This window comes from Entelurus aequoreus, linkage group LG01 (genome assembly GCF_033978785.1).
Source record: "Entelurus aequoreus isolate RoL-2023_Sb linkage group LG01, RoL_Eaeq_v1.1, whole genome shotgun sequence".
Classification (NCBI taxonomy): Eukaryota; Metazoa; Chordata; class Actinopteri; order Syngnathiformes; family Syngnathidae; genus Entelurus; species Entelurus aequoreus.
In genome coordinates, this window is record NC_084731.1 from 9,489,725 (window position 1) to 9,515,292 (window position 25,568).

Sequence of the window (25,568 nt, forward strand, 5' to 3'; positions counted from 1 at the left end):
CATTTGCACAAACCCCCGCCCCACCCCCCCACCCCCCCCGGGAGCCTCACGTTCTCAGCTTTCGTCCCTCACGCCCACCACCTTCTCACTCTCCTTTTTCACTGTCCACAAAGTCCAACGTCACCTGTCAGGTGGTCTCCTTCCGACGAGACGTGGTGACGTCCAAGTAGGAGGAGAACGAGGCCCAGTTCTCGCAAAGAAGACAAGAGGGATGAAGAGGAGGAGCTTCAGGGTAAATCTGAGTGACCGCCGTCAAAGCCAACCTCCTGATGCTCGTCCCCCCATCTGTCCTTGTTTAGTGCCTCTTCATGAGGGGGTGTGCACAGCACTGGGAAGATTTGTCTGACGCTGAACAACCGCACACTTGGACTGCAGCATGTTGAGGGTCCAGACTTGGCTCCCGCTCTTGGTTCTTTGTGTGGGAGCCTCAGAGGCCTGGTTCTGGTATGCCGAGCCAGAGTCCACCACCGAGGCCCCGACAGGTGCCACCCCGACACCCACAAAGAGGGCGGATGAGGACGATAACAACTTGTCAGGGGTCAGAGACCAGATCATCAACGTGGCCACTGGAATCCACAAGTTGGTGAAGGCATTGGACACGACCGCCAGCCCCCGGACTACTACTGGACCCCTGAAGGAGGAGAGCACTAACCCTAACGTGACGGGTAATAATGACGGGTTGAAGGGGGGGAAGGTTAAGGAAGGGTCTGGGGTCTGGGAAGGGGATGCATCTGGATCAGGGTCCAGGCAGAATGTTGGGTCCGAGCTAGACCCAGATATCAAAGGTGGCGCCATGGAGCAAGGTAACGCCACTAGCATAACAGGCGCCAACAACGGGACTCTGGATGCTTCCGAAGTACCTTGTCTCGCCGTACCCTCCGATTGGCCCATGTGCTCCAGAAAACGCCCGCAGTTTTTCACCTTGCCGAATTTTTTCAACCACTCGTCCGCGGAGCAGGTGGGGGCGGCCCTCCTGGAGTGGCGGCGGCTGACCCCGGCGGGCTGTCACCACAGCGCCGAGTGGTTGGCGTGCCTCCTGCTGGCGCCCAGGTGCCGCGCCAACGCCAGCGTGCCCCCGCGCCTGCCCTGCCGCAGCTTCTGCCACCAAGTGCAGGACAGCTGCTGGCCGTCGCAAGGAAGCGGGCGGCCGCCGCTGGATTGTAGCCTCCTTCCTGCGGACACGCAGGAGCCCGGCCGCCCTCCGTGTGCGTCGGTCGGTAGCTGGAAAGGTAACCCGGCGGCTTCGAATGCGCCCTGTTTGTTGCCACGTCACACCGCTTCGGCGCAGACTAAAACGTGACTTTGCATGTTTTTCGCCGCTCTCAAACGAGCTCAACACATCTTTTTGCTGTCATTTTGCTGCTTTCGCTTGGTCTGCCTTCACCGCTTCCAATAATAATAATAATAATACCCTAGAACCCGCTTACGTCGTCGACGTCGACCAAATGGTCCACTGTGTTCTTCTTACTGCTCAAAAGTCGACCGCTTAAGTCAGGGGTGTCCAAACTTTTTCCACTGAGGGCCGCACACTGAAAAATCAAAGCACGCGGGGGCCATTTTGATATAATTTCATTTTCAAAACCTATACAATATACACTTTTTTTTTTTTTTTAACCTTTGGGCCTACCTCAAGTTACGTCCTAGGGACCCAGAAGGGTTTCAGTCTTAAAAAAGGTTATAATAAGTCATATATTATTTATTTTTTATTAAACGCTTGAATCTCTAATTCAACTTCATATTTGAAGTTCGATCAACTTCAAATATATATATATATATATATATACATATATATATATATATATATATATATATATATATATATATATATATATATATATATATATATATATATATATATATATATATATATATATACACTACCGTTCAAAAGTTTGGGGTCACCCAAACAATTTTGTGGAATAGCCTTCATTTCTAAGAACAAGAATAGACTGTCGAGTTTCAGATGAAAGTTCTCTTTTTCTGGCCATTTTGAGCGTTTAATTGACCCCACAAATGTGATGCTCCAGAAACTCAATCTGCTCAAAGGAAGGTCAGTTGTGTAGCTTCTGTAACGAGCTCAACTGTTTTCAGATGTGTGAACATGACTGCACAAGGGTTTTCTAATCATCAATTAGCCTTCTGAGCCAATGAGCAAACACATTGTACCATTAGAACACTGGAGTGATAGTTGCTGGAAATGGGCCTCTATACACCTATGTAGATATTGCACCAAAAACCAGACATTTGCAGCTAGAATAGTCATTTACCACATTAGCAATGTATAGAGTGTATTTCTTTAAAGTTAAGACTAGTTTAAAGTTATCTTCATTGAAAAGTACAGTGCTTTTCCTTCAAAAATAAGGACATTTCAATGTGACCCCAAACTTTTGAACGGTAGTGTATATATATATATATATATATATATATATATATATATATATATATATATATATATATATATATATATATATATATATATATATATATATATATATGTATATATATATATATATATATATATATATATATATTTTTTTTTTTTATTATTATTTTAAATTTTTTTAAATTATTATTATTATTATTTATTTTTTTATTTTTTTTTTTTTTTACATTTTATGAGCTTTTTGTCAAAATACTATTTTTTGGGTCAAAAATATAAAATATACAGTATTTTTCCCAAAAGTATTTTCAAAGTGGAATATTTGATGTGAAGTAATTGGATCCCTAAATAGGTCAATAATTAATAGCAAAATTGATTTTTTTAATTCCAATAAAATTCTTGGGGATCCAAAAGTGCCCCACTCAAAAAGGTCATGCTTTTTTTTTTTTTTTTTTTTTTTTTACAATCAACACTTAAATCTCTATATCAGCGTCAGATAAAATATAATTTAATTAGTTTAGTATATTCATAATAACAATCAATATAATAAATAGTATTAGTATATAATTACTATGTATTTTTTTTAAATAATTGTCATATTTTTCATGTTTTTTTATTTGTGTTTATGTCCTTTTTGTCCTAAAATCAGTCAATAATTCATAGCAACATTGATTTTGATTCATTATTATTTTTTGATAAATTATTTAAAAAAAAAAAGTGTTATCAGATTAAACAATGCAACTTTTTTTGATTGCATTTCACCTATTTGCTCTTTTATTTAAAACATGTTTTAGTATTTTTACAATGATGTGCTGCGGGCCCGTAAAACATTAGCTGCGGGCCGCAAATGGCCACCAGGCCGCACTTTGGACACCCCTGGCTTAAGTCGACATAAAGGCCACAAGGGTCAAAAACGGGTGTGTTCATGTTGATGTGTGTTGTGTATTGTGTCAACCCTACCACCTACTCAGTGGCCTAGTGGTTAGAGCAGGGGTGTCCAAAGTGTGGCCCGGGGGCCATTTCCGCCCCGCAGCTAATGTTTTACCGGCCCGCGGCAGATCATTCTAAAAATACTAAAAAAAAAATTAAAAAAACATTAAAAAGTAGAATAAAAGAGCAAATAGGTGAAATGCAACGAGAAAAAGTTGCATTGTTGACTCTAATAACACAATTTTTTCAGATAATTTCTCAAAAAATAATGAATCAAAATCAATGTTGCTATGAATTATTGACTGAGTCAAGGACAAAAAGGACATAAATACAACAAACAAAAAAATATGAAAATTATTTTAAAAAATGCATACTAATTATACACTAATGCTGATTATACTAATTATTATATCGATTGTTATTATAAATATACTAAACTAATCACACTATAGATTATCTGAAGCTGATATAGAGATTTAAAGTGTTGAATGTAAAAAAAATTAAAAGCATGACCTTTTATGAGTGGAGCGCTTATAGATCCCCAAGAATTTTAGTGGAATTAAAAACACCTGTCTTTGCTAAAAAAAAATTTAAATAATAATAAATTCAAATCAATTTTGCTATGGATTATTGACCTATTTAGGGATCCAATTACTTCACATCAAATATTCCACTTTGAAAATCTTTTTGGGAAAAATATTGTATATTTCGTATTTTTACCCCCAAAAATAGGGTTTTTACAAAAAGCTCATGAAATGTAAAAAATAATAATAAAATAAATGCATAAATAAAATTAAAAAAAAAATTAAAAATACAAATAAATAAATTAATTAATTAATTTTAAAAAATGAAATAAATAAAATAAAAAATTTAAAAAAATAAAAAAAATAAAATAAAAAATAAATAAATAAATAAATAAATAAATATATATATATATATATATATATATATATATATATATATATATATATATATATATATATATATATATATATATATATATATATATATATATATATATATATATATATATATATATATATATATATATATGTATATATATATGTATATATATAGATATATGTATATGTATATATATATATATATATATAGATATATATATATAACCTGAAGTTGAATTAGAGATTCAAGCGTTTAATAAAAAAAATAATATATGACTTATTTTTAACCTTTTAAGACTGAAACCCTTCTGGGTCCCTCGGACCTAATTTGAAGGGAGCCCCAAAGATAAGAAATTATCGAGTTCGAGCCCATTATCGAATCCTCTTATCGAACCGATTCCTTATCGATTCTCTTATCGAATCCAGATAGGTTGTTGTATATGGAAAAAAACACAATATTTGGTTTAACAAAAGCTCACTTTTATTTTATAAGAAAAAAATAAAATAAAATAAATAAATAAATAAATATTGACTGTTACCCCCCTAATAAAATAAAATAAATATTGACTTTTGTTATCCAAAGTATATTAAGTGGGACTTTTCAGGAAAACAAATATATACAGTAACACAAAAACAACATGTCTCTGTGATCACTATAGGTGAATAGCCATGTCTACATCACAGTAAATGACGTAGCTCAGTCTAATGACTGAGCTACGTCATTTCCTGTGATGTCCCACAGGGCATTTCCTGTGGGACGGGATTCGTTCCCAGGGATTCGAATAAAGAACCAACTCTTTTTCTTTACTATAGTGGCCTCGATAACGGGAACCGGTTCTCAAAAAGGGATTCGAGTCCATGGAATCGGTTCTTTTCTTATCGAACGGTTCTTTTCTTATCGAACAACCGGGAGAACCGGTTTCGAACATCATCCCTATTTATGACTCCCTTTTTTACATGTTACTTATTTTTGTAAACCTTGATAATAATCTTTGTGATTAACACTTACTTTCAAATTAATTGACAAGGTTAATCCTGTTACTGTAAGTAGGTTAGATACAATTATTGAATACTATTAAAATCAAGAGTAAGACGACTAATTCAGTGTTAATATTTGAGTGGGCCGCGGGCCCCTCTGTAGTGGAAAAGTTGGGCCCCAAGGTCAAAAAGGTTAAGAACCCCTGCTATAATGTACAGTACAGGCCACAAGTTTGGACACACCTTCTCATTCAATGCGTTTTCTTCATGTTCATGACTATTTACATTGTACATTGTCACATCAAAACTATGAATTATGGAGTGGAGTTATGTACTTAATAACTGAAAACATGTTTTCTATTCTAGTTTCTTCAAAATAGCCACCCTTTGCTCCGATTACCGCTTTGCACACTCTTGGCATTCTCTCCATGAGCTTCAAGACTGTTGGAAAACCATTTCAGGTGACTACCTCTTGAAGCTCATGGAGAGAATGCCTAGAGTGAGCAAAGCTGTGGCTATTTTGAAGAAACTAGAATATAAAACATGTTTTGAGTTATTTCACCTTTGTTTTTGTTAAGTACATAACTCCAATTCTAGTTTCTTCAAAATAGCCACCCTTTGCTCTGATTACCGCTTTGCACACTCTTGGCATTCTCTCCCTGAGCTTCAAGAGGTAGGCACCTGAAATGGTTTTCAAACCGTCTTGAACCTCTTGAAGCTCATGGAGAGAATGCCAAGACTGTGCAAAGCGGTAATCAGAGCAAAGGGTGGCTATTTTGAAGAAACTAGAACATAAAACATGTTTTCAGTCATTTCACCTTTATTTTTAGTTAAGTGCATAACACCACATGTGTTCATTCATAGTTTTGATGTGACAATCTACAATGTAAATAGTCATGAAAATGCAGAAAACACATTGAATGAGAAGGTGTGTCCAAACTTTTGGCCTGTACCATACCACCTTTATTTATAAAGCCCTTTAAAAAGAAGCACAGTTGAAGGACAAAGGTTTGTACGCCACAAAGAAATAGAGGCAAAGGACAGACTAAAAAATAACATTTAAAACAGAAATAAAATACACGTTCAAAAAGCAAATACAAATTATCTTAAGAACATTTTGTTAGATAAAAAGTAGTTAAAAAGTTAAAAACAGTTAAAAAAGTTAAAAAACAGTTTAAAGTGTCATGCTGGGTTAAAAGCTAGGGAATAAAAATGGGTTTTAAGAAGGGTTTTAAAACATGGAGAGGGAGATGGTTCCAGAGTTTGGGACCCGCAACAGAGAAGGCCCTGTTCCCTCAAAGCTTGCGCTTTGATTTGGGTACCTCCAGGAGCAGCTGATCAGCTGACCTGAGGGACCGGGTGGGGGCATAGAGGTGGAGCAGCTCAGAGAGATAAGGTGGGGCAAGACCACGTAAGGATTTAAAAACGAGTAAAATAATTATAAATAAATAAATGTAATGTATATACATACACATTTTATATATTGTGTATATACTGTATATTGTGTGTGTGTATATATATACACACAAAAGTCAGTTTGGTGCTCTCAAAAACATTAACAACGATGTTGCTACAGTAATTAAAAATGAACTAAAATCAGTTTTACCTCGTCGTCCGCAAACGGCAGACAAAGTGCCGTCACGAGGCGTAGAAAACGGTGTAGGAGGAGGGTAAGTGTGAGTGGGTTCCCCCTTCTCTCTATGTTTAAGTCCACAGCCAAACCCTCCTTCTTTCCAGGCGGGTTTGTTGGCTTTCTTGAACTCCTAGTGAGCAAGCAAAAACTTGGTGAATGGCGTGAAGAGAAACAGGGAAGTTGTGACTGAGTAATGGACTGCGTAAAGAGGATGTGATGTGGGGGGGCTCCGCCTCTCCAAAATGCGTACCGTACTGGCAGCGGCACACACAATGAATGAAGCGTTCATACACCAAGACATGGTTCACGCACAGAGGCGTAGCTGCCGCGATCCAAAGGCTTGTAAACCGAAAAGTTTGCAAATCGAGAGGTCCGTAAATCGCGGTTCCACTGTACATGAAAGCAATTGTCGGTTCCGGTTTGGGGTATGTCAACAACCGCTTACGTGAGCCAGCCAGTCTTGAGGGTCGTTCAGCATGAGCGGGTTACACTGTTTTTTGATCGGACATGGTTCACGCACAAAGGCATAGCTGCCGCGATCCAGAGGTTTGTAAACCGAAAAGTTTGCAAATCGGGAGGTTCGTAAATCGCGGTTCCACTGTACATGAAAGCAATTGTCAGTTCCGGTTTGGGGTATGTCAACAACCACTTACGTGAGCCAGCCAGTCTGAGGGGCGTCCGGCATGAGCGGGTTCCACAGTTTTTTGATCGGACATGGTTCACGCACATAGGCGTAGCTGCCACGATCCAAAGGTTTGTAAACCGAAAAGTTTGCAAATCGGGAGGTTCGTAAATTGCGGTTCCACTGTACATGAAAGCAATTGTCAGTTTCTGTTTGGGGTATGTCAATAACCGCTTACGTGAGCCAGCCAGTCTTGAGGGGCTTTTGGCATGAGTGGGTTCCACTGTTTTTTGATCGGACATGGTTCACGCACAGAGGCGTAGCTGCCGCGATCCAAAGGCTTGTAAACCAAAAAGTTTGCAAATCGAGAGGTCCGTAAATCGCGGTTCCACTGTACATGAAAGCAATTGTCAGTTTTGGTTTGGGGTATGTCAATAACCGCTTACGGGAGCCAGCCAGTCTGAGGGGCGTCCGGCATGAGCGGGTTCCACAGTTTTTTGATCGCAAACTAAAAAAACGTGTGCATGTTTGCTTAGCAGACTGCAAATGCATCATAAAAAGTTTGTATTGTTGCGTTGAAATCCTCACTCTCACTTCGTCTTTGTTGCATGTTTGTTCTGCATGCCCGCCCACGTCTCAGGTTGCACCTCCTTGCATTTACCCTCATGTTGTTGCAACTTCTTTCTTTGGATTTTTCACTGAAAATCTACTTCAGTGTGTGTGAATGTGGAAATAGTGTCAAAGCGCTTTGAGTACCTTGAAGGTAGAAAAGCGCTATACGAGTATAACCCATTTACCATTACTTTTAACCCAATGCCTTGAAGCCATCTGTGGATTTGGAGCAGAAATTATTTTTTTACCGGCATTCATTCTTCAAGCTCACGGTTGTCCACATGCAGTGTTGTTGTGTGTCACCTTTTTGTATCATTCTGTATGGACTTTAAGAGGAGAGCAGGATTCAGGCCCAAAAAAAAGGGAACAATCAGGTCATGTGTAGCAGGAGGGGTGACATTTATGATGGCGTCCGTGGGTGGGAAAATGCTCCTGAGAGTGGCGATGTGTGGGAGGGAGGGTGATGGTGTCATCCCAGTAACAAGGCTCCCTTGTTACTGGGATGACGGGGCCCCCACAAAGTCCCCACTATTGGGTGCAGAGGTCACAGACGGTTGCCCGCCCTGCCAAACCAGTAAATCTTGGCGGGTGATAATTAAAGACGAAGACAAGTGAGAATGTGAGAGGGGACTTTTCGGCAGCCTTGTTGGTCAGGGCGTCCATTCAGCAAATATGCAAGAGGTCACATTTTAAGTAGCTTCTTGTGCCACTTCATGATGGCAGAGCTCAGATCTGTTTGGTTATTTTTAGGGTTTGTTTCCCGGGTGCGGTCGTCCAAAGAGAGGTTCTGTTCAATTCTTGCACATCTGTGCTCATCTATACACAGATATTTTTTTAATATGCATATGTGGAGGTTTCTCCCCTCCGGGTTCCTCGGACCACCAAGCACTGACATGACAGTTCAGGTTCAGGTTTACAACACTGTTTTATTTTGTCTTCGTTGCAGTCTCTGTTGCTTTTCAGCAAGTGTTCGTTCGTCCCTGTCTCTTGCTCTTGCTCTCGCTCCAGCTCCACCCCTCTCTCCTCCCCGGCTGCTGCCTTTTAACAGAGCGACAGGTGGTTAGATAAGCAGGCCCAGGTGGGCCATCTACGCACCTGTTGCTGATCTCGAAGCCGGTCCTGGCAGACCGCGCTTCGCTGCAGGTCCGCAGGCCACACCTCCCTCCAAAGCATATTTTGCCCCATCCTGTGTGGAAAAATATTCCTTCACACAAGTGGGGCCTGCCATGCGCATTCTGTCCAATCAGAAGCCTGAAAAAGCAACCACAGGTGACTTGGTGGCTCATGATAACACTTGTTTTCATCACATAATAGTCATTATAAAGGTCCAATAAACACTCGTTTACACAGAATCCAGGAAGCAACATAAACGTATAAGACACGTCTACCAAACATGCTAACATTAGCATGCTGACTATTTTGAGGTAGTTTTGCAACCATTTACACCAGAGTCATATAACTTGGTTTGCGACATTTGTTAACTGTCAGCATGCAAACGATAGCATGCTGGCAAGCTAACTTAAGCATGCTATGTTTTTCATCTAATTTTACACATTTTTCTCTATTTTCGCAGCCATACAGCTTTGAGTCATACCACTTGCTAAATGTTATCATGTACAAATACTAAATGTTATGCATTGTAATGTAAGCGTGCTAACGTTTTAGGGTAGCCGTGTAGCTCATTTTGTTCAGTTAAGCACGGCGGCTTCCGACGACCCCCAGCCAGAGGTCCGGAGCACAGATAGCAGGCCCATCAAAATGTCTTAGCTGTAATGCAAGTGATCCATATTATCATTGCTCATACTTCACAGTTTATTATTATGGGCCGGCTGCAATGCAAGCGCCCATTCACTGCCCGCTTCACAGTTTATTATTATGGGCCTGCTACAATGCAAGCGCCCATTCACTGCCCGCTTCACAGTTTATTATTATGGGCCTGCTGCAATGCATGTGCCCATTTACTGCCCGCTTCAAAGTTTATTATTATGGGCCTGCTGCAATGCAAGCGCCCATTCACTGCCCGCTTCACAGTTCATTATTATGGGCCTGCTGCAATGCAAGCGGCCATTAACTGCCCGCTTCACAGTGTATTATTATGGGCTGGCTGCAATGCAAGCGCCCATTCACTGCCCGCTTCACAGTTTATTATTATGGGCTGGCTGCAATGCAAGCGCCCATTCACTTCCCGCTTCACAGTTTGCTATTATGGGCCTGCTGCAATGCAAGCGCCCATTCACTTCCCGCTTCACAGTTTATTGTTATGGGCCGGCTGCAATGCAAGCGCCCATTCACTGCCCGCTTCACAGTTTATTATTATGGGTCTGCTGCAATGCAAGCGCCCATTCACTGCCCGCTTCACAGTTCATTATTATGGGCCGGCTGCAATGCAAGCGCCCATTCACTGCCCGCTTCACAGTTTATTATTATGGGCCTGCTGCAATGCAAGTGCCCATTCACTGCCCGCTTCACAGTTTATTATTATGGGCCGGCTGCAATGCAAGCGCCCATTAACTGCCCGCTTCACAGATTATTATTAGGGGCCGGCTGCAATGCAAGTGCCCATTCACTGCCCGCTTCACAGTTTATTATCATGGGCCTGCTGCAATGCAAGCGGCCATTCACTGCCCGCTTCACAGTTTATTATAATGGGCCGGCTGCAATGCAAGCGCCCATTCACTGCCCGCTTCACAGTTTATTATAATGGGCCGGCTGCAATGCAAGCGCCCATTCACTGCCCGCTTCACAGTTTATTATTATGGGCCGGCTGCAATGCAAGCGCCCATTCACTGCCCGCTTCACAGTTTATTATAATGGGCCGGCTGCAATGCAAGCGCCCATTCACTGCCCGCTTCACAGTTTATTATTATGGGCCGGCTGCAATGCAAGCGCCCATTCACTGCCCGCTTCACAGTTTATTATTATGGGCTGGCTGCAATGCAAGCGCCCATTCACTTCCCGCTTCACAGTTTGCTATTATGGGCCTGCTGCAGTGCAAGCGCCCATTCACTGCCCGCTTCACAGTTTATTATTATGGGCCTGCTGCAATGCAAGTGCCCATTCACTGCCCGCTTCACAGTTTATTATTATGGGCCGGCTGCAATGCAAGCGCCCATTAACTGCCCGCTTCACAGATTATTATTAGGGGCCGGCTGCAATGCAAGCGCTCATTCACTGCCCGCTTCACAGTTTATTGTTATGGGCCTGCTGCAATGCAAGATCCCATTCACATGCTGCCGATTTTAAAGATTGATCTAAAAAAATATATATTTCCGTGTCCAAGATAGTTTTGATTGTCTCTCAGGATGTTCAAACATGGATTACCATTTGAGGGGAGGCCTCAGTTTGACAGATGGTCCCCTAGAACTGCCAAGTCCAGTTGGTTTGGTCCCAGGGGTGCGTTACTGTGTATGTTGGGTGTCCCAAACAAGACCTAGAGAAGTTGTTCTAATGCCCTTCAGTGTCTTTGGGTTCAAACATATACGATGGAATTGATTTCCTTTGGGTTCTCCGCGCTTCTTGTCCCACGCTGTCCACTTTCCCATGCACACATCTGACATGCATTTCCTTCTCCGGCCTCCATCTGCGCACCCGTCCATCTCCCTAAGCTGCTGCCAGTTGGTCCACAGGCATTGAATGAGTTTTCATGTAATCCGCGAGGAACATGAGCTCACTTTGCTTCCTGGGAAATGTACACAAGGTTGTTGTCGGAGGGCAAGACAGTGAACATCTGGCTGGATGATTTCCCACATGGTGTGCCATGCCAGATTTGTCCTCTCGAGGAGCCTTTTTCTCAAGGCGTGACGGTGGTCCAGCAGTAACGGGTGTGGAGATGATTTGGAGCGTTACCAAAAGTGCACGGGTGTTAAACCTTCACCAACTTCTGCACGCGAGTCTAAGAAGTCCAACTTGTAGTCGCACTGATGTGTGTGCACAGCAGCTGCAGGAACCGACGGCAGGTGCTGCCAGTTGGGGATCTGGGACCACCCCGCGTGCTCCGATTGGACAATATCCCACGGGATTTGAACACAACGCGCCATTCACAGAGATGTGATGAGTGTGTGAAAACATGAGGATTTTTTTTTGAGCGTGTTTCTCCTCCATTCAGCAGTCGGTGCTCACGTGAATAATGAAAATGTCGAGTTGCCCCCCAATGACTGCACACACGATACCCCGATGACGCAGAATTGACTTTTCAGCGCGTTTGTCTCATCAAACTCCTCCCACTTCCGCCGCCCGGCCAAAACCTTCCTCCCTTGTGATGCCGACTTGTGAGAATTTGACTTGTTGGTCTCGAGGCGGATTTCTTCGATGGGAATTCACTTTTCCATCAATTTGGTTTCATGAAGAAGAAGATGAGGAATCTGAAAAGGACAATGATGTGTTTAACTGTCTGGACACACAAGAAAAAAAATGCATGAAATTATTATTTATATATATTTATGACTACAGATAGATAATATACAGTGTATACCTCAACTCACAAGCTTAAAGGCCTACTGAAATGAATTTTTTTTATTTAAACGGGGATAGCAGATCCATTCTATGTGTCATACTTGATCATTTCGCGATATTGCCATATTTTTGCTGAAAGGATTTAGTAGAGAACATCGATGATAAAGATCGCAACTTTTGGTATCTGATAAAAAAAAGCCTTGCCCCTACCGGAAGTAGCATGACGTAGTCAGTTGAAAGGCTCCTCACATTTTCCTATTGTTTTCAATGCAGCTAGAGCGATTCGGACCGAGAAAGCGACGATTACCCCATTCATTTGAGCGAGGATGAAAGATTCGTGGATGAGGAACGTGAGAGTGAAGGACTAGAATGCAGTGCAAGACATATCTTTTTTCGCTCTGACCGTAACTTAGGTACAAGCTGGCTCATTGGATTCCACACTCTCTCCTTTTTCTATTGTGGATCACAGACTTGTATTTTAAACCACCTCGGATACTATATCCTCTTGAAAATGAGAGTCGAGAACGCGAAATGGACATTCACAGTGACTTTTATCTCCACGACAATACATCGACGAAACACTTTAGCTACGGAGCTAACGTGATAGCATCGTGCTTAACTGCATATAGAAACAAAATAAATAAATCCCTGACTGGAAGGATAGACAGAAGATCAACAATACTATTAAACCATGGACATGTAAATACACGGTTAATGCTTTCCAGCCTGGCGAAGCTTAACAATGCTGTTGCTAACGACGCCATTGAAGCTAACTTAGCAACCGGACCTCACAGAGCTATGCTAAAAACATTAGCGCTCCACCTACGCCAGCCAGCCCTCATCTGCTCATCAACACCCGTGCTCACCTGCGTTCCAGCGATCGACGGTGCGACGAAGGACTTCACCCGATCACACATGCGGTCGGCGAGACGGAGGAAGTTAAGGTGAGTTCGGCGGCTAGCGCGTCTGCTATCCATCTCTGTCCTCCTGGCTGTGTTGCTGTAGTCCGCCGCTAATACACCGATCCCACCTACATCTTTCTTCTTTGCAGTCTCCATTGTTCATTAAACAAATTGCAAAAGATTCACCAACACAGATGTCCAGAATACTGTGGAATTTTGAAATGAAAACAGAGCTTTTTTGTATTGTATTCAATGGGGTACCAATACTTCCGTATCAACCGTTTACGTCACGCGCATACGTCATCATATCTAGACGTTTTCAACCGGAAGTGTGGCGGGAAATTTAAAATGTCACTTTATAAGTTAACCCGGCCGTATTGGCATGTGTTGCAATGTTAAGATTTCATCATTGATATATAAACTATCAGACTGCGTGGTCGGTAGTAGTGGCTTTCAGTAGGCCTTTAATGGGTTCTGTGACGGAGCTCTTAACTCAAAACACATTTTTTTATTGATTGTTTTTAATGATCAATTTCAGTTTTTTTGTGTCTGTATAAAGTAGGTATATGTTTATAATGTATTTCCAGACTTATGGGACACCTTGTAGCACAGTATCTTGCTATAGACCTAGACTTAGACTTAGACTTCCTTTTATTGTCATTCAAATGTGAACTTTGCAGTACAGATAAGAATGGAATTGTGTTGCATTAGCTGGTTGTAGTGCAGGATAAAAGAGCAATAAGGTGCAGATATAAATACATAGATTACTGTGCAGATAAATATATTGCACTTTTGCATATAAAATATACTGTTATGTATGGCTTTGACGCATCGTGAAGTGATACGAAACTGGTAAATAAAGACTAAAAAGTGAGAAGAATAAGTTTTTCACCAATGCAAAAATGAGTCAAGAAACGTGTGAGTTGAGTTGCTGATCCTTCCCGCGCTTCAAACTGTCTTTCTGGCTTGAAATGTAAAACGTCAGCAGAGAACGTGAAACAACAGTGAGTGTTTGGAGTGAGGATGCTGGTTTGAATCTTTCCTAGCGTGTAGTTTTGCTCCCGAGTTACTTCCAGTTTCCCCCCCACAGCCCAACATGTAGCCTCGTTAGTCTGTAGGAGTCTGCAAAAAGTCTATATAATTAAATATTTTTGTGTAACATTGATTTTTAGAATTAAAAAAGGCCCTACTGAAATGACTTTTTTTTTTAATTTAAACGGGGATAGCAGATCCATTCTATGTGTCATACTTGATCATTTCCCGATATTGCCATATTTTTGCTGAAAGGATTTAGTAGAGAACATCGACGATAAAGTTCGCAACTTTTGGTCGCTGATAAAAAAAAAGCCTTGCCTGTACCGGAAGTAGCGTGACGTCACAGGTTGAAAGGCTCCTCACATTTCCCCATTGTTTACACCAGCAGCGAGAGCGATTCGGACCGAGAAAGCGACGATTACCCCATTAATTTGAGCGAGGATGAAAGATTTGTGGATGAGGAACGTGAGAGTGAAGGACTAGAATGCAGTGCAAGACATATCTTTTTTCGCTCTGACCGTAACTTAGGTACAACCTGGCTCATTGGATTCCACACTCTCTCCTTTTTCTATTGTGGATCACAGATTTGTATTTTAAACCACCTCGGATACTATATCCCCTTGAAAATGAGAGTCGAGAACGCGAAATGGACATTCACAGTGACTTTTATCTCCACGACAATATATCGACGAAACACTTTAGCTACGGAGCTAACGTGATAGCATCGTGCTTAACTGCATATAGAAACAAAATAAATAAATCCCTGACTGGAAGGATAGACAGAAGATCAACAATACTATTAAACCATGGACATGTAAATACACGGTTAATGCTTTCCAGCCTGGCGAAGCTTAACAATGCTGTTGCTAACGACGCCATTGAAGCTAACTTAGCAACCGGACCTCACAGAGCTATGCTAAAAACATTAGCGCTCCACCTACGCCAGCCAGCCCTCATCTGCTCATCAACACCCGTGCTCACTGCGTTCCAGCGATCGACGGTGCGACGAAGGACTTCACCCGATCACACATGCGGTCGGCGAGACGGAGAAAGTTAAGGTGAGCTCGGCGGCTAGCGCGTCTGCTATCCATCTCTGTCCTCCTGGTTGTGTTGCTGTAGTCCGCCGCTAATACACCGATCCCACCTACAACTTTCTTCTTTGCAGTCTCCATTGTTCATTAAACAAATTGCAAAAGATTCACCAACACAGATGTCCAGAATACTGTGGAATTTTGAAATGAAAACAGAGCTTTTTTGTATTGTATTCAATGGGGTACCAATACTTCCGTATCAACCTTTTACGTCATGCGCATACGTCATCATACATAGACGTTTTCAACCGGAAGTGTGGCGGGAAATTTAAAATTGCACTTTATAAGTTAACCCGCCCGTATTGGCATGTGTTGCAATGTTAAGATTTCATCATTGATATATAAACTATCAGACTGCGTGGTCGGTAGTAGTGGCTTTCAAATTTAATAATTAATTTAATAAACAGTATATTGTTACGTATAATATGTATTATTTTTTATTATTTCATGAATTATTGGAATTATTTAATTTAATTCTGATTATTTTAAAATAATAATTTATTCAATGTTTTCGATTTATCATTCAATTATTATTATTTTTTTGTATCTTTTTTTTCTTTTCTTTAATCTTCTTGGCCCCCTTGGGATCATAGGGTGTCTACCATGGATCTCCACCTCACTCTCTTCTGCGCGATGGTCTTCGCTTCTTGCCAGGAGATCCCCATCTTGGTCAGTTCATCAAGAGTGGACCGCCTCCAGTTGAATTTTGGTCTCCCTGGCTTCCTCTTGCCTTGAGGGTTATAGTCCAGGTCTTGTCTTGCTATGTTTCTCGGATCCTTCCTAAGTGTATGGCCGATCCAGCCCCACTTTCTGCTTTTGATTTCATTTTGAATTTGCTCTTGGTTCATGCGTCTCCACAGGTCTACATTTGATATCTTGTTGGGCCACCAAATCCTCAGTATGTACCTGAGACAGTTGTTAATAAACACTTGTAGTTTATTGATGATTGATTTGGTGGTTTTCCAGGTTTCACAGACATAAAGAAGGACAGATTTGACGTTTGTATTGAAGATTCTGATTTTGGTGTTTCTGGAGAGCTGGGAAGAGAGCCATACAGGTCGGAGAGTTCTAAAGGTATGTCTTGCTTTGCTGATGCGCAGCTCGACATCTTTATCAGCTCCTCCATCCGTGCTGATGTTGCTTCCCAGGTAGACAAACTAGACCACATCTTCCAGGGGGTGCTCCTCGATTGTGATAGGTTGATAGGATTTGGTGTTGAGCCTCGTGACCTTGGTCTTCCCAGTGTTTATCCTGAGGCCTTTCTGTTTACTGTGTTCATGCTATCTGGTGGTCTTGCGTTGAATGTGTGTGTGTGTTCCTGAGATCAGAGCCAGGTCATCAGCAAAATCAAGGTCTTCTAGTTGTTCAAAAGGGTTCCACTGTAATCCTGTCCTCTGGCCATCCACTGACATTTTCATTGTCCAGTCGATGGAGATAAGGAAGAGGAGGGGTGACAGTAGACAGCCTTGCCCTACTCCTGTTTTTATAAGGAGGGTGTCCGAGAGCTTACCATTTGAGATGACTTGACTTGTGAATCCATCATACATGCATTTGATGATGTTGACCAGTTTTATTGGAATTCCATAATGTCGGGGCAGTTTCCATAGGATGTTTCCGTCTAGACTGTCGAAAGCCTTTTCGAAGTCGACAGAGTTTATGAATAGCGATGACTGCCATTCGATGCACTGTTCGACAATTATTCTGAGTGATGCAATGTGATCTGTACAGGAGTTGTTTTTTCCGGAAACCTGCTTGTTCCTTCCTGAAAATCTTGTCTAGTGGTTCTTGTATTCTGTCCAGGATAATTCGGCAGAGGATTTTGCTGTATTTTTCTGTATAATGTACACTACCGTTCAAAAGTTTGGGGTCACCCAAACAATTTTGTGGAATAGCCTTCATTTCTAAGAACAAGAATAGACTGTCGAGTTTCAGATGAAAGTTCTCTTTTTCTGGCCATTTTGAGCGTTTAATTGACCCCACAAATGTGATGCTCCAGAAACTCAATCTGCTCAAAGGAAGGTCAGTTTTGTAGCTTCTGTAACGAGCTAAACTGTTTTCAGATGTGTGAACATGATTGCACAAGGGTTTTCTAATCATCAATTAGCCTTCTGAGCCAATGAGCAAACACATTGTACCATTAGAACACTGGAGTGATAGTTGCTGGAAATGGGCCTCTATACACCTATGTAGATATTGCACCAAAAACCAGACATTTGCAGCTAGAATAGTCATTTACCACATTAGCAATGTATAGAGTGTATTTCTTTAAAGTTAAGACTAGTTTAAAGTTATCTTCATTGAAAATAAGGACATTTCAATGTGACCCCAAACTTTTGAACGGTAGTGTATATATTTTATATGTCCATATTTTAGGGACACCCTGTACTATTATATTTTCAGTTCACGCAAGACTCTTAGTTTTAATGTTTGTCTTTCTCTCCAGTTCCAGTCGTGCGGCTGACAGTTGAGTCCATGCTGTACTGGCCTCTCACCCTCATTCAGCTGGGATAGACCCCAGCTGTTCTGTGACTCAGAACAGGATTACCAGTTTAGTAAGAGGATGCGTGGACTGTAATTAGGGATTGGTATGATAATCGATAGTTAAACAATTGGGAGGAACTAATGAGAGAATTGATAGAATGGACTCCGCAAGTTTGCAATATAAATACAATTATGTGTGAGTGTTGTCTGTCTGTGTTGGCCCTGGTGACTTGTCCAGGGTGTAACCCGCTGGGATAGGCTCCAGCCCCCCACGACCCGGAGAGGGATAAGCGGTAGAAATGGATGGATGGATGTTGGAATTAGACCCATGTACCCAAACACACTTCTTAACCCTGTAAAAGTGCAGGACTGCTGGGTGGTGTCTGTGTTGCTATGGTAACTGCTCAATATAAATGCAAATGTCCACCCATTCATTTTCTATACCGCTTACCCTCATTAGGGTTGTGTGTAAGCTGGAGCCTATCCCAGCTGACTACGGGCGTACAGGGTACACTAGTCGTCAAACCACCATTCCAACCCACGTTCATTCGGACAATTCAGAGCCTCCAATGAACCAGACGTGCATACGAAGGAATGTGGTAGGACGCTACCGGAGAAAACCCACAACCGCACACAGGGCCGGCCCGTGGCATAGGCCGTATAGGCAAATGCTAAGGGCGTCGTCCATCAGGGGGCGCCACGCCAGTGCGACAAATGTTGGAGAAAAAAAAAAAAAAAGTTGGTACTACTACTTCTAAATACAAAAAATAATCCCACGTTAATTAAAATGCAATGTAAAGCCTATTTAATAGAAATATTATGTGTTACAACATTACCCCCCCACCACCCCGCCCCCTGCACGGTGCGCCCCCTCCCTTCCCGTATCATGACTCTTACCACATCAAAAAATCAACACAAGATGTCAAAACGGCCAAAACTGTCAGGTGCCCAGGGAACAAAAAATAGAAAAGAGGAGGAGAAACGAGAAAAAGACAGAGGTAGCAGGTAGGTAACGTTAACCTACATGAAATTATTTGTCTTTTACAGAATGTGATAGTAACCTGGCTTTTTAGCATTAAGCTAATGTTACATGATTCGGCAATTGCTAATCAATAAATAGCTAGTTCTGTTTTAACGTCGGGTTAATATTGTGGAGGGGGCTAAATTGTTATGGAAAATAATAATGTAACGTTAGGTAATTACAGTACTCCCACCTTACATTCCTCAGGGACATTTGTATTAGATCTTTTAAGCAGGTGTTTTTTGTTTACATTGTTATTGCCTTCTGGTTAGCTAATGTTTGCCCTGCAGGTAATAGTCACTTTTCCACCTCTTTATATATTAGGTATAGTTGTAAGCCTAGTTGTTAAAGTGCACATCATTAATGTTAATCAAGCAATATCACATGAGAGGGAATGCTATTTTTTGATTTGAGCACTGCTGTGATTCGGTTAAAGATAATCATAACATAACATTCTCATGTAATATGTTAATTTGCTTTCTTTAAGTAAAAAAAAAGGTCAAAGACAAAGCTATTCGGTTTCTTGTGAGTATATACACTTCACTGCCGATGTGGGGGGGGGGGGGGGTGGGGGGGGGGGGGCGCCACCTAAAATCTTGCCTAGGGCGCCAGATTGGTTAGGGCCAGGCCTGCCCGCACACGGAGAACATGCAAACTCCAAACAGGCATTCAAACCCAGATCTCCCGACGGCGCCCTCTGCTAACCACGAGGCCACCATGCGGCCCTCAATGACAACGTAAACAAAGTTAATACACAGGCTTACCCAATCAGAGGCCCTCCAATTTGAAGGCGGAATGCAGGGATTGGTTATCCCAGCTGTCAATCACAGACAACTCTGCTTCAGATGGGGCTAAAACCCAGGTCGCCAGGGTGAAAGGCAAGCGTGCTGACTACTGAGCTGATAGATCTTCCGGGTTCGCTAGCACTATTCTCGAAGTTGCGAAGGAGATGTATTTACGAACAAAATACTTTTTAAAATGGATGATAGTCTTGCATTGTTGCTTTTCTGTTGAGTAAAATATATATATATTTTTTCAAACTGTGTTTTCGGGGCAGGTGTGCGGGGATCGGCAACCCGCGGCTCTATAGTCGCATAGCGTCACCTAGTGGCTCCCTGTAGCTTTTTCAAAAATATATGAAATGGAAAAATATTAGGGAGAACTATAATTTTTGTTTTAAATGGTTCCTATTTGTTAAAATCACATGGTTTATGTTAAACATGCTTCACCGATGAGAGTATTTGGCGAGCGCCGTCTTGTCCTATTTTCGGCGATTCTTGAACTCACCGTAGTTTGTTTACATGTACAACTTTCTCCGACGCTGCCACAGAAAGACGTGTTTCATGCCACTTTTTCTTTGTCTCATTTTGTCCACCAGAATTGTGTTGCTTTGCGTGAATGCACAAAGGTGAGCTTTGTTGATGTTATTGACTTGTTGGCGTGCTAATCAGGCATATTTGGTCAGTGCTTGACTGCAAGCTAATTGATGCTAACATGCTATTTAGGCTAGCTGTATGTACTGTATGTCTGAAATATGCTCCAGTGAGGGACTTTGAGGGGAGGGGGTACTGTCACAACCTCCTTCTTTGATTGATTGATTGAGACTTTTATTAGTAGGTTGCACAGGGAAGTACATATTCCGTACAATTGACCACTAAATGATAACACCCGAATAATTTTTTCAACTTGTTTAAGTCGGGGTCCACTTAAATTGATTCATGATACAGATATATACTATCATATATACTATCATCATAATACAGTCATCACACAAGATAATCACATTGAATTATTTACATTATTTACAATCAGGGGTGTGGAGGGGGGTGGGGGGGTAGGATATGGACAGCAAGTAGTGGACATAGAGAGAGAGAGAGAGAGAGAGAGAGAGAGAGAGAGAGAGAGAGAGAGAGAGAGAGAGAGAGAGAGAGAGAGAGAGAGAGAGAGAGAGAGAGAGAGAGAGATCAGAAGGATAAGAAAAAGTATCTGCATTTGATTGTTTACATTTGATTATTAGCAATCCGGGGAGGGTGTTAGTTTAGGGTTGTAGCTGCCTGGAGGTGAACTTTTATTGCGGTTTTGAAGGAGGATAGAGATGCCCTTTCTTTTATACCTGTTGGGAGCGCATTCCACATTGATGTGGCATAGAAAGAGAATGAGTTAAGACCTTTGTTAGTTCGGAATCTGGGTTTAACGTGGTTAGTGGAGCTCCCCCTGGTGTTGTGGTTATGGCGGTCATTTACGTTAAGGAAGTAGTTTGACATGTACTTCGGTATCAGGGAGGTGTAGTGGATTTTATAGACTAGGCTCAGTGCAAGTTGTTTAAGTCTGTCCTTCACCTTGAGCCAGCCCACTTTAGAGAAGTGGGTAGGAGTGAGGTGGGATCTGCTGTGTGTTGATGGTTCTGATGTCTGTGAAGGCCCCTTGCATGGGTGTGATTGGTGGGGAATGAGGAAGTGTCAGAGTGCGGAGAGGACCAAGAGTTGGGGATACATGATGTTGGAATTGAGCACTGCCTTTGTCCGGTAATTAGTTATTTCTGACAGCCCTAATTTGTAGTTGTTACGCAAAATATTTGCTTTGTCATTATTACCACAAATCTAATACTTCAGTGTTTGGTTCAGCTTTTGTACAAGTGTACCTTTCCACATTTACAGTAAGCATGAAAGTGTCCGTTGATACCAAGATGAGCCATGTAGACTTTGTCTCTCAGGATGTCCTTGTCTCTTCCTCCCCTGCAGAGCAGAGCAGTTTGTCTCTGCTCCAGCTAATCGGAGATCCGCCGCCCAATGAGATCGGCCGTGCGAGAGCGGGCCGAGCGGGACCCCAACCTATGTCTTCACTTCTGCCGCTGCGACGGGTCAGCCGGCTCTGGCCCACATCCCCAACCCTTTCTACCGCCACTTCTCCCTCCTCTTCCACGTCAAGCCGTCCACCCCTGCCGCCTCCGTCCTCTTCTCCATCACCGACGGGCCCCAGAGGCTCATGCACGTCGCCGTCAAGCTCGGCCCCGTGCAGTCGGGGCGTCAGAAGGTGCGGTTCTTCTACACCGAGCCCGATTCCGAGGCGTCTTACGAAGCGGCGAGCTTCGAGGTGCCGAGCATGGTGGGCAGGTGGACTCGTTTCTCTCTCGCCCTCTTTGAGGACCAGGTGACCTTCTACCAAGGATGCGAGTCGGAACCGCGGGTGGTCAAGTTTGAGCGCTCACCGGACCCATGGAGCTTGACCCAGCGGCCGGGATCTTTGTCGGTCAGGCTGGGGGAGCTGATCCAGACAAGTTCCAGGTTAGCAAGTCGGGGTGGGATAGACTGATAACAATTCTGGTATCCAGGGCTTTTTGTGGCCCTAAACAAGATTTTATTTGTGGCCCCATTTTGGTCTTTAATATTACTCGTCTAACACGCTAGCCTACTGAGTATTGTGTTTTTTATGCTCTAGCTCAGGTGTGTCTAACTGGTTTTCATTGAGGGCCACATCGCAGTTATGGTTGCCCTCAGAGGGCCGCTATTAACAATAAGTAATACAGTATATGAATATACATGTATATATATATAATACATTACCAATATATTTTTTTACATAAGCTGCAAAAAATATTTACATTTTAAAACTGGCAGCTCATTTACCAGAATTTTACAGTAAAGGCAGAAAAAAAAATGTAATGAATGGAATGGAATGGAGAAACAACACCACTGTTTTTTAGCGGTGGTAGACAAACTGGCAGCTAAGTTGCCAGAATAAAAAAAGAACTTATACTGTTTTTCCACGAACAATATCATGTTGTAAAAACCAATGTCAATTTAACACACCAATTCTGGCAATAAGCTGCCAACTTTTTCCGTAAAACCCCCCAAAAACAGTGGTACTGTTTTACCATTTACCGTAAAATGTTGTAAAAAATTTAAAAAACACTATTTTACAGTAAAATTTTGTAAATGTAAAGATTTGACTGTAAAATCGACAGTCTACTTAAAGCCATACTTGCCAACACTCCCGGTTTTACCGGGAGACTCCCGGAATTCAGCGCCTCTCCCGATAACCTCCCGGAAGAAATTTTCTCCCGATAAGCTCCCGGAACTCAGCCGGAGCTGGAGGCCACGCCCCCTCCAGCTCCATGCGGACCTGAGTGGGGACAGCGGCGACAGTCTGTTTTCACGTCCGCTTTCCCACGATATAAACAGCGTGCCTGCCCAATCACGTTATAACTGTAGAAAGATCGAGGGCGAGTTCTTGGTTTCTTATGTGGGTTTATTGTTAGGCAGTTTCATTAACGTCCTCCCAGCGCGGTAACAACACACAACAACAGCAGTCACGTTTTCGTCTACCGTAAAGCAGTTCGTCTGCCGTAAACAGCAATGTTGTGACTCTCTTAAACAGGACAATACTGCCATCTACTGGATAGCCTCCAGAACACTGAAATTCAAGTATTTCTTTTATTTATATGTATAATAAAATAAAATAAAAATAAAAATAAATAAATAAATAAATAAAAAAAATTAAAAAATGTTTTAAAAAATTAATATAGTATATATATATATATATATATATATATATATATATATATATATATATATATATATATATATATATATATATATATATATATATATATATATACATATATATAGCTAGAATTAACTGAAAGTCAAGTATTTCATACATATATATATATATATATATATATATATATATATATATATATATATATATATATATATATATAATATATATATATATATATATATATATATATATGTGAAATACTCGAGTTGGTGAATTCTAGCTGTAAATATACTCCTCCCCTCTTAACCACGCCCCCGCCCCCAACCCCGCCCCACCCCCCACCTCCCGGAATCGGAGGTCTCAAGGTTGGCAAGTATGACTTAAAGCAGTTTATATAACTTGTATTCATACATTCTTGGCTGTTACAAGCGGCCCTCAGATGGCAGCCATAACTGCCATGTGGCCCTCAATGGAAACCAGTTTGACATCCCTGCTCCGGATCAACTTCAGATCTATCCGTCAATTAGTTGTTGTTTTTTTTGAGCAGATACAAAGTAAACAACTGCTTGCGTGGCAGCTTTGCGTTATTAGTGTCAATATAACATTTGTTTGATACATTACACTTGTTTGCTTTGTAATTTCAATTATGTTTTTTTTGTTATAGTATCTTTAAAATCGGCCACTTAAATATTTGCTGTGGGCTGCAAATGGCCCCTGGGCCGCACTTTGGACACCTCTGGCATAGAGTGTTTATGCTGCTGGTATCAATCTAATTAAAAATGAATATGGTATTGTAGATACTGATACGATACTACTAAGTTGAAATGACAACAAAACACAAATACATGTGGAAATGAACATAGAAGTCATGATATCGACCCTATCAGTATTTGGATCGATCTACATTACACATGTCTTATGGAGCATTTCCTATGAAACTTTAAAGGCCCAAATGAAGTTTGGCCTCCTACGTAGCTCATCACAGCTGGATGCAGGGGAGGAAGACCACTGACCTTTGGCTTGTACTCCCTTTTGTGTCTTCAGGGTGAGATTGCAGAGCTGAAAGTGGTGGGAAACTCCCACGCAGCCGAGCGGTTGTGCGACGACTCCGACGACGACTCAGACGCCGTGAGTACTCGTGCGTTTGACCTCGCTGAACCCTTGAAGTCTTAATGACCTGACTCGTCTGGCAGGCGTCTGGTGACTTTGGCAGCGGCGAAGGCAACACAAGGCAAACACAAGTCTCGGTCAAGGTCAGCAAGCTGTCAAACACAAACACTTTGATTATTTGACACACACTCGGCAATGGAGAGTTCAAAGAGTTCAGTTGTATTCTATTTCCAGACCACACCTGCATCGTTCAGGCCCGTACCAGAACCTCCATTGATAGCTTCAAAGGGAGGCAGACTGAAGGAAACGGGTAACAACATGATTGTTATTACTGGAAATAAGTTGTGCGTTTGCTGCATTGTAAAAGTGTATTTATGTCTGCAACACTGCCAGGATTCTGGGTTGCAATGTGGTTTGCGTTAGAGGTGGGCGGTACTGCAAATGTTGGTCTGCATCCCGTGCAAGTACAAAATATTGTTGTATGAATTCAAATCAGAATAAACCACAGGAGAAATATTTGAAGCAAACAAAAGGATTTGAGGGTCCATGGGAGTTTTCCCAACTAGTCTACATGTGCTTTGTAAATGGTAAAGGGTTATACTTGTGTAGCGCTTTTCTACCTTTTTAAGGAACTCAAAGTGCTTTGACACTATTTCCACATTCACTCATTCACACACTGATGGCAGAAGCTGCCAGGCAAGGCGCTAACCAGCACCCATCAGGAGCAAGGGTGAAGTGTCTTGCTCAAGAACACAACGGACATGACTAGGATGGTAGAAGGTGGGGATTGAACCAGTAACCCTCAGATTGCTGGCACGGCCACTCTCCCAACTTCGTCCCCTTTGTGGACTTGGAGAAGGCATTCGACCGTGTACCCCTGAAAGTCCTGTGGGGAGTGCTCAGAGAGTATGGGGTA

At 42.0% G+C, this 25,568-nt stretch overlaps 1 pseudogene; it reads left to right on the forward strand.

Moving 5' to 3' along the window:
• The first annotated feature begins 337 nt into the window (after nt 1-337).
• The window catches only part of LOC133648000 (collagen alpha-1(XVIII) chain-like), a 47,702-nt pseudogene continuing 22,471 nt past the window's right edge, over nt 338-25,568 (forward strand).